The sequence below is a fragment of the Miscanthus floridulus genome, unplaced genomic scaffold, assembly GCF_019320115.1.
Source record: "Miscanthus floridulus cultivar M001 unplaced genomic scaffold, ASM1932011v1 fs_122_2, whole genome shotgun sequence".
Classification (NCBI taxonomy): Eukaryota; Viridiplantae; Streptophyta; class Magnoliopsida; order Poales; family Poaceae; genus Miscanthus; species Miscanthus floridulus.
This window is the reverse complement of record NW_027096224.1, coordinates 91,435-102,306: the sequence shown is the minus strand read 5'-3', so window position 1 is coordinate 102,306 and position 10,872 is coordinate 91,435. Positions and strand designations below refer to the sequence as shown.

At 41.5% G+C, this 10,872-nt stretch overlaps 2 non-coding genes across 2 annotated transcripts; both read right to left on the bottom strand.

The window, feature by feature from the left end:
• Positions 1 to 5,726: 5,726 nt before the first annotated feature.
• LOC136530413 (small nucleolar RNA SNOR75) lies at positions 5,727 to 5,812 on the bottom strand. The gene has a single exon (XR_010777768.1). It is a non-coding gene; the product is annotated as a small nucleolar RNA SNOR75 (small nucleolar RNA).
• Positions 5,813 to 6,113: 301 nt separating this feature from the next.
• Positions 6,114 to 6,199, bottom strand: LOC136530414 (small nucleolar RNA SNOR75). Its single transcript, XR_010777769.1, has one exon. It is a non-coding gene; the product is annotated as a small nucleolar RNA SNOR75 (small nucleolar RNA).
• Positions 6,200 to 10,872: the final 4,673 nt, after the last annotated feature.

The window sequence follows — 10,872 nt, the reverse complement described above, 5'->3', positions numbered from 1 at the left end:
CATGGGCGAGTCGCGGGAGGAGCCCGACGCCCTCCAGGCAGGTCGATCAGCGGCGCCGCGTGGTCTCTCGCTGTAGAGGCATGGTGAGCACCGCGGAGGGTCGGGGCGGCTGAGGCCCACGCGTGGGGACTCCAGCGACCCGCCGCTGCTTGCCCGCGCGAACTTGCCCCCGACGGGTAGGTGCTCCCGCCGTCGCCTTTCATGGTGTCGCCCAGTTTGTTCATGGCTACTGGCAGTGCGTCCGACATGGGATGAGCAGCCCGCTTTTTGGGTGCCGAATAGGGGGTAGCAATCAGCGACACAGCCGGAATGCCGAACCGCGACTGACCGTGAAGACGAGACAGTACTCGGACATTGGCGAGGAAACGTTGGCGAGCGCCTTCCTCCACAGCACCGGGAGCGCGTCTGGCTACTGGAACGGCCCGCTCATGCGATCATGTGCCGTCGCGCCGCATGAAAGGTCCCGCTGCCCGTGAGAGCTGTGCCAGCGAGCCCCCCCCCGCCCCCCCCCCCCCCCCCCCCCCCCCCCCCCCCCCCCCCCCCCCCCCCCCCCCCCCCCCCCCCCCCCCCCCCCGCACTGTCCCCTCCATCGAGGAGCGCCTTTGTCACGGGACTTGGCGACGCCTCCTCCAGTGCCTCCCACGGCTTGCTCTCCTGCAGCCGCCGCCCGCAGTCGCCCACGTTTGACAAAATGCATTGCCAAGAGCGGCTTCAGAAGAACATGTCAGCAGGCCACGTCAGCATGAGAAGCCCGCGTGGCGGGATATGGACCTAAGTGATACGGCATACAAAGTTTATGGACCTAAAAAGCTACTTTGAAAGTTGATGAACCTAACCGAAACCTTCTCACAAGTTAACGGACCTCTGATGCATTTAACTCTTTAAAATAAAACTACAGCAAGTACATCTGAGTATCTGACATAGATCAACACAGAGCCAGAGAAAAAAAAAAAAGAGAAACTTGGAGGTCAATTGCAGCATCCATGGAGTACGCAAAGCCAATGTAACCATGTTAGCAACATTCTTAAGAAAAATAACCATGTTAATAACTTGTTAACTGTATGGAAACAAAAAGATCCATGTAATTCATTTCATGGCTAGTCAGCCAACTGGCATCCATGGAGTAGGCAAAGCACTTGTACAGTGTAAATTAGTTTTGTAATTGATCTACCAATTGGCATTCCATGTCAGATTAGACTAAATAGTCTTTGACTCTTTGTCGTCTAAGTTTAGAAAAAAAAATCCTTCTATTTTGATGTTGTTGCTATAATCGGCCGAAAGCTTATGGCTTGCAAGATGTGCCTGAATATTATTCTATTTTTAATTACCAATGAAACATCAGTATACAAGATTCGTCTATCTAAATATATTTGACATTATTTTTTAATTCTTTAACTCCAATTAAAACATTGTGCCATCAAGTGTGTCTGCTATTGATCTAGTGCTACTGTCAACTAAACCTGGTTGACTCAATTGAGTTAGGTTTGGCTATTCAAGCTCACCAGAGTGTAAAGATGGCAGCGGGTCAGGCTTGGACCCGAAACCCACGGGTTTCAGACCCAGTGGGGGTGGGTGCGGGTGCAGTTTTTGCCCCGTGGGTTTGCGGGTTCGGGTACCCGAAACGGGGCGGGGCGGGTGCGGGTTTGAGGTCTCCCCCGCGGGTACCCATCGGGGACCCGAAAGTGTGCGTGAGGAATCAGGATTAAAAAAGCCCATCAAGTGGTGGCCCATTTACATGTTGACGTATATATACAAGTGAATCTCCTCGACTCCTAGTCTCGCCTCCAGTAGTCGAGTCGTCGATCGTCGTCTCGTCTCGGCCCTTCACATTCCGCCGCTCTCTGCGCACTCTCGTAGGTTTAGGGTTTTATCTCGGCAACGCCGCAGCTGCTGTTCGTGACTCCGCCGGACGCGCCAAGCTGTCTTTGCTCCACCGTCCGTCCGTTCATGCCGTACCACGCCGCACAGGGTCACGGATCCATGGTGAGAGAGACGATTTGACTGCCACTGGTCTATGTATCTGTTCGTCATTTGTCAATAGTCAATAATGAATTAATGATGTATTTTCTTCTAGGAAGGGGCAATGGCTACGCAAGGTACCAATGGATCTGGTGCTGTTACCTGTGCACGTGCGACTGCCTTGATAGGAACAGGTGACTCGGCTGCACCTCCATCTGATTCGGCTACAGTAGCAGGTCCAGGTGGACCAGCAGGTACTGAAGATGTGATACAGATAGATGATGATGTTCGTGTTAGTAGTAAGAGAGCTAAAATCTGAAGTTTGGTTAGAGTTTGATAGGATTGAGGTAAATGAGGTTTGGAAAGCTAAATGCCAATGGTGCAAGAAATTGTTATCAGGAGAGACAAGAAATGGTACAAACAGTTTGAAAAAACATCTTCAAATTTGTGACAATAGATCTTGTAGAAAAGGTCTACAACAGTCCACTCTTAAGTTAACTCCAAACCAGCAAGATGGGACTGTCACTATTGAAAAATATGTCTTTGATCAAGATGTTGCTAGGAAGGAACTTGCCCTTATGATTATTGTCAATGAGTACCCTCTTTCTATGGTTGACCATGTTGGATTTAAAAAGTTTTGTGCTGCGTTACAACCGCTGTTCAAAGTAGTGTCTAGAAACACAATCAGGAAGGACATTTTCACAATGTATGAATTACAGAAAGAGAATATGGTGAAGTACTTCAGAAAATTGAGTTCCCGTGTTGCTGTTACTACTGATCTGTGGACTGCAAACCATCAGAAAAAGGGCTACATGGCTGTGACAGCATATTTTCTTGATGATGACTGGAAATTGAAAAGCTTCCTTATTAGGTAATATTGTATTAATCAAGTTTGTGTTCATAAATGGCTGCCTTGTTTTTCATGTGTTCCTCATTATGTTGTATTTTTTTTTGTAGGTTCATTTATGTTCCAGCCCCACATACAGCAGAAGTCATCACTGATGTTCTTCATGAAGTCCTGCTAGATTGGCACATTGAGAGAAATTTGTCCACCATTACTCTTGATAATTGCAGCGTCAATGACAACCTTGTCAAGCAAATGATTGGAACTACTAATGATGATCTTGCAAAGAACATGGCTGTCATGCAAGGCAAGTTGCCACTCTCTTCTTGTATGTTGAATGGTCAATTAGTTCATATGCATTGTGCTGCCCACATATTAAATTTAATTGTGAAAGATGGAATGAGTGTCATGGAGAAGGGGATTGACAGTATACGTGACAGTGTTGGATTTTGGTCAGCCACTCCTAAAAGACATGAAAAATTTGAGAAAATGGCAGTGCAAATGAAAGGCAAATATGAAAAAAGAATAGCTCTTGATTGCAAAACTAGATGGAATTCCACATATACTATGCTTAGCAATGCACTTCTGTATCAAGATGTTTTTGAACGCTTGGCTTCCAAAGCTCCATGTGTTCCAAAAGCAGAAGATTGGAAGTTTGCTAGGGATGTTTGTGATAGATTAAAGATGTTTTATGATGTAACAAAGTTACTATCAGGCACTAAATATGTCACAGCCAACCTTTTCTTTCCTAAGATCACAAACATTTATTTGACTATTAGGAAGTGGACAAATAGTGGTATACCCAAGGTAGAAGAAATGTCTACTAGAATGAAAGCAAAGTTCAACAAATATTGGTCAGATGTCCATGGTTTAATGGCTGCTGTGGCTGTCCTAGATCCCAGGTACAAATTACAGCTGTTGAGTGCTCTTTTTAATAAAATACATGGCAATGAAAGTACAGCAAAGGATGCTGTTCAGAAAGTGAAGGATATGCTATGCAATTTGGTATTGGAATACCAAGATCCAATGGAGGATGTTGCCACAACCGATGGTACTCAAACTAGGCTAAGAAGTACTCAAACCATGGATGGTGAAGATTGGATTGACGCTTACAGTGACCTCCACTTATGTACGCACAGAGTTGGATTTGTACTTGGAGGAGCCATTGCTAGCTAGGACACAAGAGCTGGATATCATAATGTGGTGGCAACATGCTGGACTCAAATATCCTACTTTGCGAAAAATTGCACGTGATGTCCTTGCTATTCCGGTGACAACAGTGGCATCTGAATCAGTCTTCAGTACTAGTGGGAGAATAATCAGTCCACATCGCAGTAGGCTTGCACCATCAATGGTAGAAGCACTTATGTGTATGCAAGCTTGGTCTCGTGCCGACATGATAGGTAAATGATCTGTGATCTATTGCATAATTGCAAGTGAACATGTTTATTTCTTGTAAGTACTAATATCTAATTTATAAACACTTTGGCACTGCAGGGTCTCAGTCTTTTTTTGTTAGTGCTTTGATGACTTGTCTTGATGAAGAAGAGGAAGAAACGGTATTCCTATTATTTTTCCATATTCCAGTTGTGATGAATCGATGATTTAGTTCTATATAATATATAGTATATATACTGATCTATTCTCTGTATCTTTACTTTGCAGGATGTACCAGCTTCCACGGTTATTGATGAATGATGATGATTGACGATGATGGCATGAAATGAAGATGAAGGCCTTCTGAAAATTCTTATTTATATAATAGTATATTAATAGTCCTATTCTTGTTTTTATGTTTCAAGAAACTCTAGTACTCTACTGGTAGTCTGGTACTGCAGTATGCTCATGCACGTGCACTTGCCTTGGGCCATTGGCCTTGGATTGTTTTAAATTTTTAATTGTTCATGGACAACGGAATGACCTTGAGTGCATGTTAATTATCTCCAATTCAGACGTAATTGTGCATGTGCTTGACCATGGGTGCTTGTTATCTTCATTTCAGACGTTCAGTACTTCATATGCGGCACAATTGTTGTAAAGTTCGCGGGTTTCGGGGAACCTGTCGGGTTTCGAGGACCCGCCGGGTTCGGGGCCGGGGGCAGAACTTCACCCGTCACAGGTTTTGGGTCGGGTTCGGGTAGTGTTGTCGGGTCTCGGGTGCGGGTCCGCGGACTATCGACCCGACCCGTTGCCATCTTTACCAGAGTGGATGTATGGACGCCGAGGATGGGGCTTGGCGTGGATGTAGCCGCCAGAGGAGGAGCTCCCTGGCCACCATCAGACTTCATTGTAGCATATGTGTTCAGTGTGCTAGCCTTCTCAGAGCCAAACTTATATTCCTACGTGACCACAAAGTGAATGAAGTTACAGAATAGGCTGAGAACACGGCTGCAAGGTAATTTAAATTTAGCGATGGTCAAAGTTAACTTGAAATAAAATAGGTTCAAAAATCACATCTGTAACGAAAGAAATTAGGACATGAATGACAACAAACTAAACTCGTATTCATTTTTGTCAGATCTGAAACACAAATATGCCTCTAACCGGACACAAGGAACTCATACACAAGAAACACACACGAGCACAAGTGGTTTTGGTGGCTGGAATGACTTTGCCTTTTCTGTTCTCTTCTACTTAGCCAAACGTGAGCTACAAATCAGGCTATGATAGCCTCCTAACTAATGCAGAATATTACCCAATTATATATAATCAACCTATTCCTCGTATTACTCCATGCTGAAATTTAACTAAAGTAAATGCTATGAACCTAGACATTAACTTGCACCTAGACACACAAGATTATTTCCAACAACATCTTTAATACCTAGCCCCCCTTGTCTGAACAGTACAGAATCCTTAATAGGTTCCTTGTAATGAGATAAAAAACAATCAAACACTAGAATACTAGAGTAACATTGTTGCATTCCCTCAGACAAATGCCTTGATTGTCCTCATGGTATAATGGAATGCATTAAATCGGACTCGTCACCTGTTTGCTCATCACAGAGAACACCACATATTATAATTCTTCACATAGGGTTAAGATTCGATGTTAGGCCCCATCTAAATCTAAAGGTCATTCAATTAAGTACAACAAATTACAACAATAGTAGGAGATGATTTGATTGTATTAGCAACTCAACTTATTTGCAGTGTCCTAGCAATCAACAGAATTGTTCGGTTGGAAACTAGGGAAACTTTAAAATAATCAGTACATACATGGACATAATGTTGGCATTCAGATTGAGAAATTTCTTATCCAACGATTCATCCTATGAAATATATGCAACACTACAGCAACATTGTTGTGTTCTCTCAGACAAATGCCTCAATTGCTCTCATGGTATAATGAAGTGGATTAAATCGGACTCATCATCTATTTACTCATTACAGAGAATGAGAGAACACAACATATTCTAATTCTTTGCATCTGGATATAAGGTTGATGTTCAGCCCCCGTCTAAAGGTTATTCAATCAAGTCCGTTCCCCCACACCCACGTATCGCTGGCCGGCCCAGCACAAGCAAGTGCACGGCAACACCGCGCTTGTTTTCTAGTTTCATTGGATTTCGAAACTTCACTCAAAAACCTAACCTGAACCCATCACGAGATCTCAGCGATTACCTTCGTGATGCCGCCAGAGGAGCCGCGCGCCGTGTCGATCCGGGCTACAGGCCCCACGCCGCCACCGGAGGAACCCCGAGCTGCTATGCCGCCGCTGGAGGGACCACGCTCCATGTCCATCCAGGCTATGCGCCGCTGCCCTACCGCCCTAGGCTACGCTTCACCGCACCGCTGCTAGAGGGGCGCACCCTTGTGCATCGTTGAAGAAGGCCCCATGCTCGATCCGCGCGTGCATGAGAGAGACAGACACACACACACACACACAGAGAGAGAGAGAGAGAGAGAGAGAGAGAGTTGTGCTATCGGCCGAGGGAGGGAGGGTGGACGAGGGTGACTGAGAGAGGGTAGGAGGTTAGGGTTTGGGAGGGATGAAGAGGTGCTTATATACTTGTGTTTTCGATCCAACGACTCTAATTTATCAGGGGTCATCCAACGGCTGGAACACATCGGGCCACATAGTGTCAGTCCAATGGCTATGATTTATCAGAGGGGTGAAGAGGTGCTTATATACAACGGGCATTTGTAGGGACGATTGGTGATTCAGCCGCCCCTATAAATGGACACAACAGGGGGCACCTAGTAATAGCCGCCTCTACATACCAGCCGCCCCTACAAATCAACGCATTTGAAGGGGCGACTTGTATTACCAGCTGCCCCTATTGTGCCATTTGTAGGGACAGCTACTATGCTGGAGCCCAAGCATGCCACTGTAGGGGCTGCTCCAATGCCAGCCGCCCTAAAAAAAGCCCCGTTGCTACAAACTGTTTTTCATGTAGTGTTTGAGGTTAGTGGAAAATCAACATATTTTATTATTTATTGGAATTATATAATTTCATGATTAAAATAATTTCAGAAAAAGTCCAGAATTGATATTTAAGTCACGAAAATTACTCTGAAAGCTCCAAAATTTTAGGGAAAATTCTTGGAGACATTATGAAACATGAGGAACCCAAATAAAGTATTTAGAGCTAATGAAAATATATCTTGGAGCATCTAAAAGTTAGATTATGCTCATAGAAAAGTGGGAAAAGTTCCACAAAAAGCCAGAATGATTCTAGGGAAGAACTTAAGATATGTTGATGAATGATGAACTCAAGTGAATGATTTAGAGTGGAAGAAAAAGGTTCTGAGAAACTCCATACAAAGGCTTAAGCTGAGAAACGAGGAATTTGATTATAGAAAAAATAGCGACATGCTAGAGAACGATAAATGACTTACTAAGCGTGTTTCTAAATTTTACACACACAACACACAAAGTCACAACAAGCTAACATCACATGACGAAAGCCTGTCAAATTAATATGAAAAAGTTTGAAACCAAAGTTTTCTATATTTAGATTAGCGGAAACCTAATTAACCTTAGAAAAAATTATACAAATATTGAAATCACTTATTTTATTTAGTGTTTTCCATGCACAACCCAAAATCAAAAAATTTGGAGTGTGACGGTCTTCCCTTTTTCAAAAGAAAGCAGTTTTAGTTCCTTTATCAACCTGATTTGATTTCAAAAGCTATCTGCAAAATAGTTTAAAAACAAGTCTCCTTTCAAAAAGTGTTACAATTTCACTTTGAAAAAAACAAAAGTTTTGCTTTCCAATCAACAAAGTGTTTTCAAACCAAAGATCTTGGCTCAATTTTGCTTTAAAAGCTTTTGATTTCACCCTGCGAGCCAAATTCTTTTCAAAAATAAACCTTGCCTTCAAAAAAATGGTTTGCAACTGATTTATTAAAAAAAATCCTTGCGAAAAGATTTTGTTTGCAACCTTTCAAAAAAATTTAGCAAAACCAAAATGAGCTTTCTAAAAAAATCTAGTTTCAAAAGTGTTGCTTTGAAAAAGGGTTTTTGAAAACAAAGTTTGATTGCGAAAGCTTTACCTTTCAAAATGAGAAATGATTTTAAATCATTTTCAAAACTAGTTTTGTTTGATTCAAATAAAAAGGGGAGTAACGTTTTGTTTCAAAAATAAATTGTGTTTTCAAAATCACTTGATTTGAAATCATTCAAAAAAAGAAAGTGGTTTGTTTTTTAGAACAAAGACTTTCCAAAGATTTGGTTTTCAAAACTTGCATCGATTTCATGTTTTAAAAAGGCACCTTTTATTACAAAAGTCCAAACTATCGTGGTTTTACAAGTTTTACAAATCGTTCCATTGTATTCAAACAGAATTTCCAAACTACTTGTCTTGAAAAGTTTAGGAAAAATCTCGGTATCTGCAAAACATTTTCATCAAAATGGTTTCAAACTCCACGTGCTCTCTATTTCAAAACATCTTTTGTCCAAAAAGCCTATTTGGAAAAGTTTATAAAATGGTTTGAATTAAAAAATTCCCCATTTAAAAGGCTCAAATGTTCTTTAAAATCATTTCAAAAGAGATTTGGAAAGCAAAAACCTTCTATAAAAGTCTTGATTTTATAAATTGAAAACTTATTTAAAGCTTTTTCAAAATCCCTTTTAAGGGTTTGATCTAATTTGACCAAAAATCTATAACTTTTAATTTAAGTTTCAAAAACCAAAAAGGGGTACAACCTATTTCAAACATCTTTGTGTTGATTTCAAAATCCTAAGGTTGTAACCTTCTTCCTTGCAAAACAAAGGATTTAAAACTATGTTTAAAAAAAGAGAGGCTTCCAAAATTGTTTATAAAGGCTTTTTCCTCATCTTTTCTAAAAACTCCCCTCTCCCTTTAAGCTTGGGATATCGAGTTGTTGCTGGTGACTTATTGGTAGTGTGTTGTGATCATAACGCACGGTGCCGTGACAAAACCTAGGGCCCCATGTGTGATGCATCCACATGACTTGCTGCTGGGCGTACATAGGTATCGAGGTATGTGACTGTGACCGCTCCAAGTGGTACTCGCATACCACTATAATCCTAAGCCTAGCTTTTTGAAATCTTACTTCAAAAGCAATCACTGAAAAGAGTTTTATTCAAAACAAAGGATGTTTTGGATTTCAAAAATCTCCGTTCAAATACCATGTTTTGTTTTAACAAAGAGATTTCAAACTCGAAACTTTGCCGAAACAAACCCTTATTTGTAGTAAAAACAACTTTCAAAAGTGGGATTTTGAAAAAAAAAGAGTTTTCTTTCCTCAACTTCTTCACCATCAAAACTCTTGGCCTATTTCAAATGTTTTGAAAACCTTGCTCCTATTTCAAAATGCTATTTGAAAAGATGTTTCAAACCCTTCTTGCGTGTCCTTAAAATTTTTGAGAAAAACTTAAAATAGCGTTTTTCAAAAAGGGGGTTTATGAAAACCTATTTTCAAAGCTTCTTCAAAATGCTTTGCAAATTGATAAAAGTTTTTGGTGTTCCCAAAATTCAAAAACCGACTTCAAAAGGGATTTTGTGTCAGAATGGAAACTACTTCCAAAGTTGTCTTTTCTTCCAAAAGAAAACTGTTGATTAAAGAGAAATAACTTTCTCCAAATGGCATCTAAACTTGCTTTACAAAATTTTGGTGCATGAAAATGTTTTCAACTAATATTTAAACTTGCTTCCCAAAAACCATTGATTACGAAAACAAAATCATTTCAAAAAGAAATTTGAACTTGGTTTGTGAAAGTTTCAAAAGCTCTTTTGTGAAACGGCCCTTCTTCAAAAACCAATTTGACCTTGCAAAATTGCCTTAACTCCTTTCATAAAAATAACTTTGTCCTTTCAAAAGGATTTATGCAAAATGCTTTCCAAAAAGCCCTTCTTTAAAAACCATTCTCGAAAAATCTTCTTTGCAAAATTGAATGCATTAATGAATGTAGAACACCCAGTAAAAGCCATCAACCTTAGATGAACCCCTCGAGCCATCCTTCACGAGTAGCGACCCCTAAATCTCGGGGATGAGATTCTTGTAAGGGAGGTGGACTGTAACAACCAAGGTTTTTGGGCAACCAAAATTACGAGCTTTTTAAAAATTTCCAGCAATTGTGTGAAGCATGTCGCTTCTAGGTCAAACCTAAGCCAAACCCGCTAATAAATTGGTGCACACATATAGATTTGATTGTAGGTGTGTGCCCTTGTTCTTGAGTGGTTTTCGTGCCTTGAGTCTCATTGGAGTTTGGAGTGCACAAATCCATAGCAAATTCATTTCAAACCCCCTTGAGTTCCTTCTCAAATCATAGTAGCAAGATGGGAGAAGACCGTCTAACTCTCTTCTCCAGAAAGAAATTGGGGAACCCTTTTCCTCCTCTCCCTAAATTCCTCTCAAATCTATTTGGAATCCCTCTCAAATTCCTAGAGGCACAAAAGAAAAAATCCTTTTTCCTTTTCCCATCTTAACTAGGCCATCATTCCCTTTCTCTCCCCCTTTCCCGCGTCCCACCTCCCTCTCCTCCCCAGCAGCCCATGCAGCTGAGGCCCAGCTCGCAGCTATAGCCCAGCCCCTCCTTCTTAACCGAGCAGGCCCCGGCCGTAGCATTTTAGTTCCTTTGGGGAATTGGTCAAGGCCCT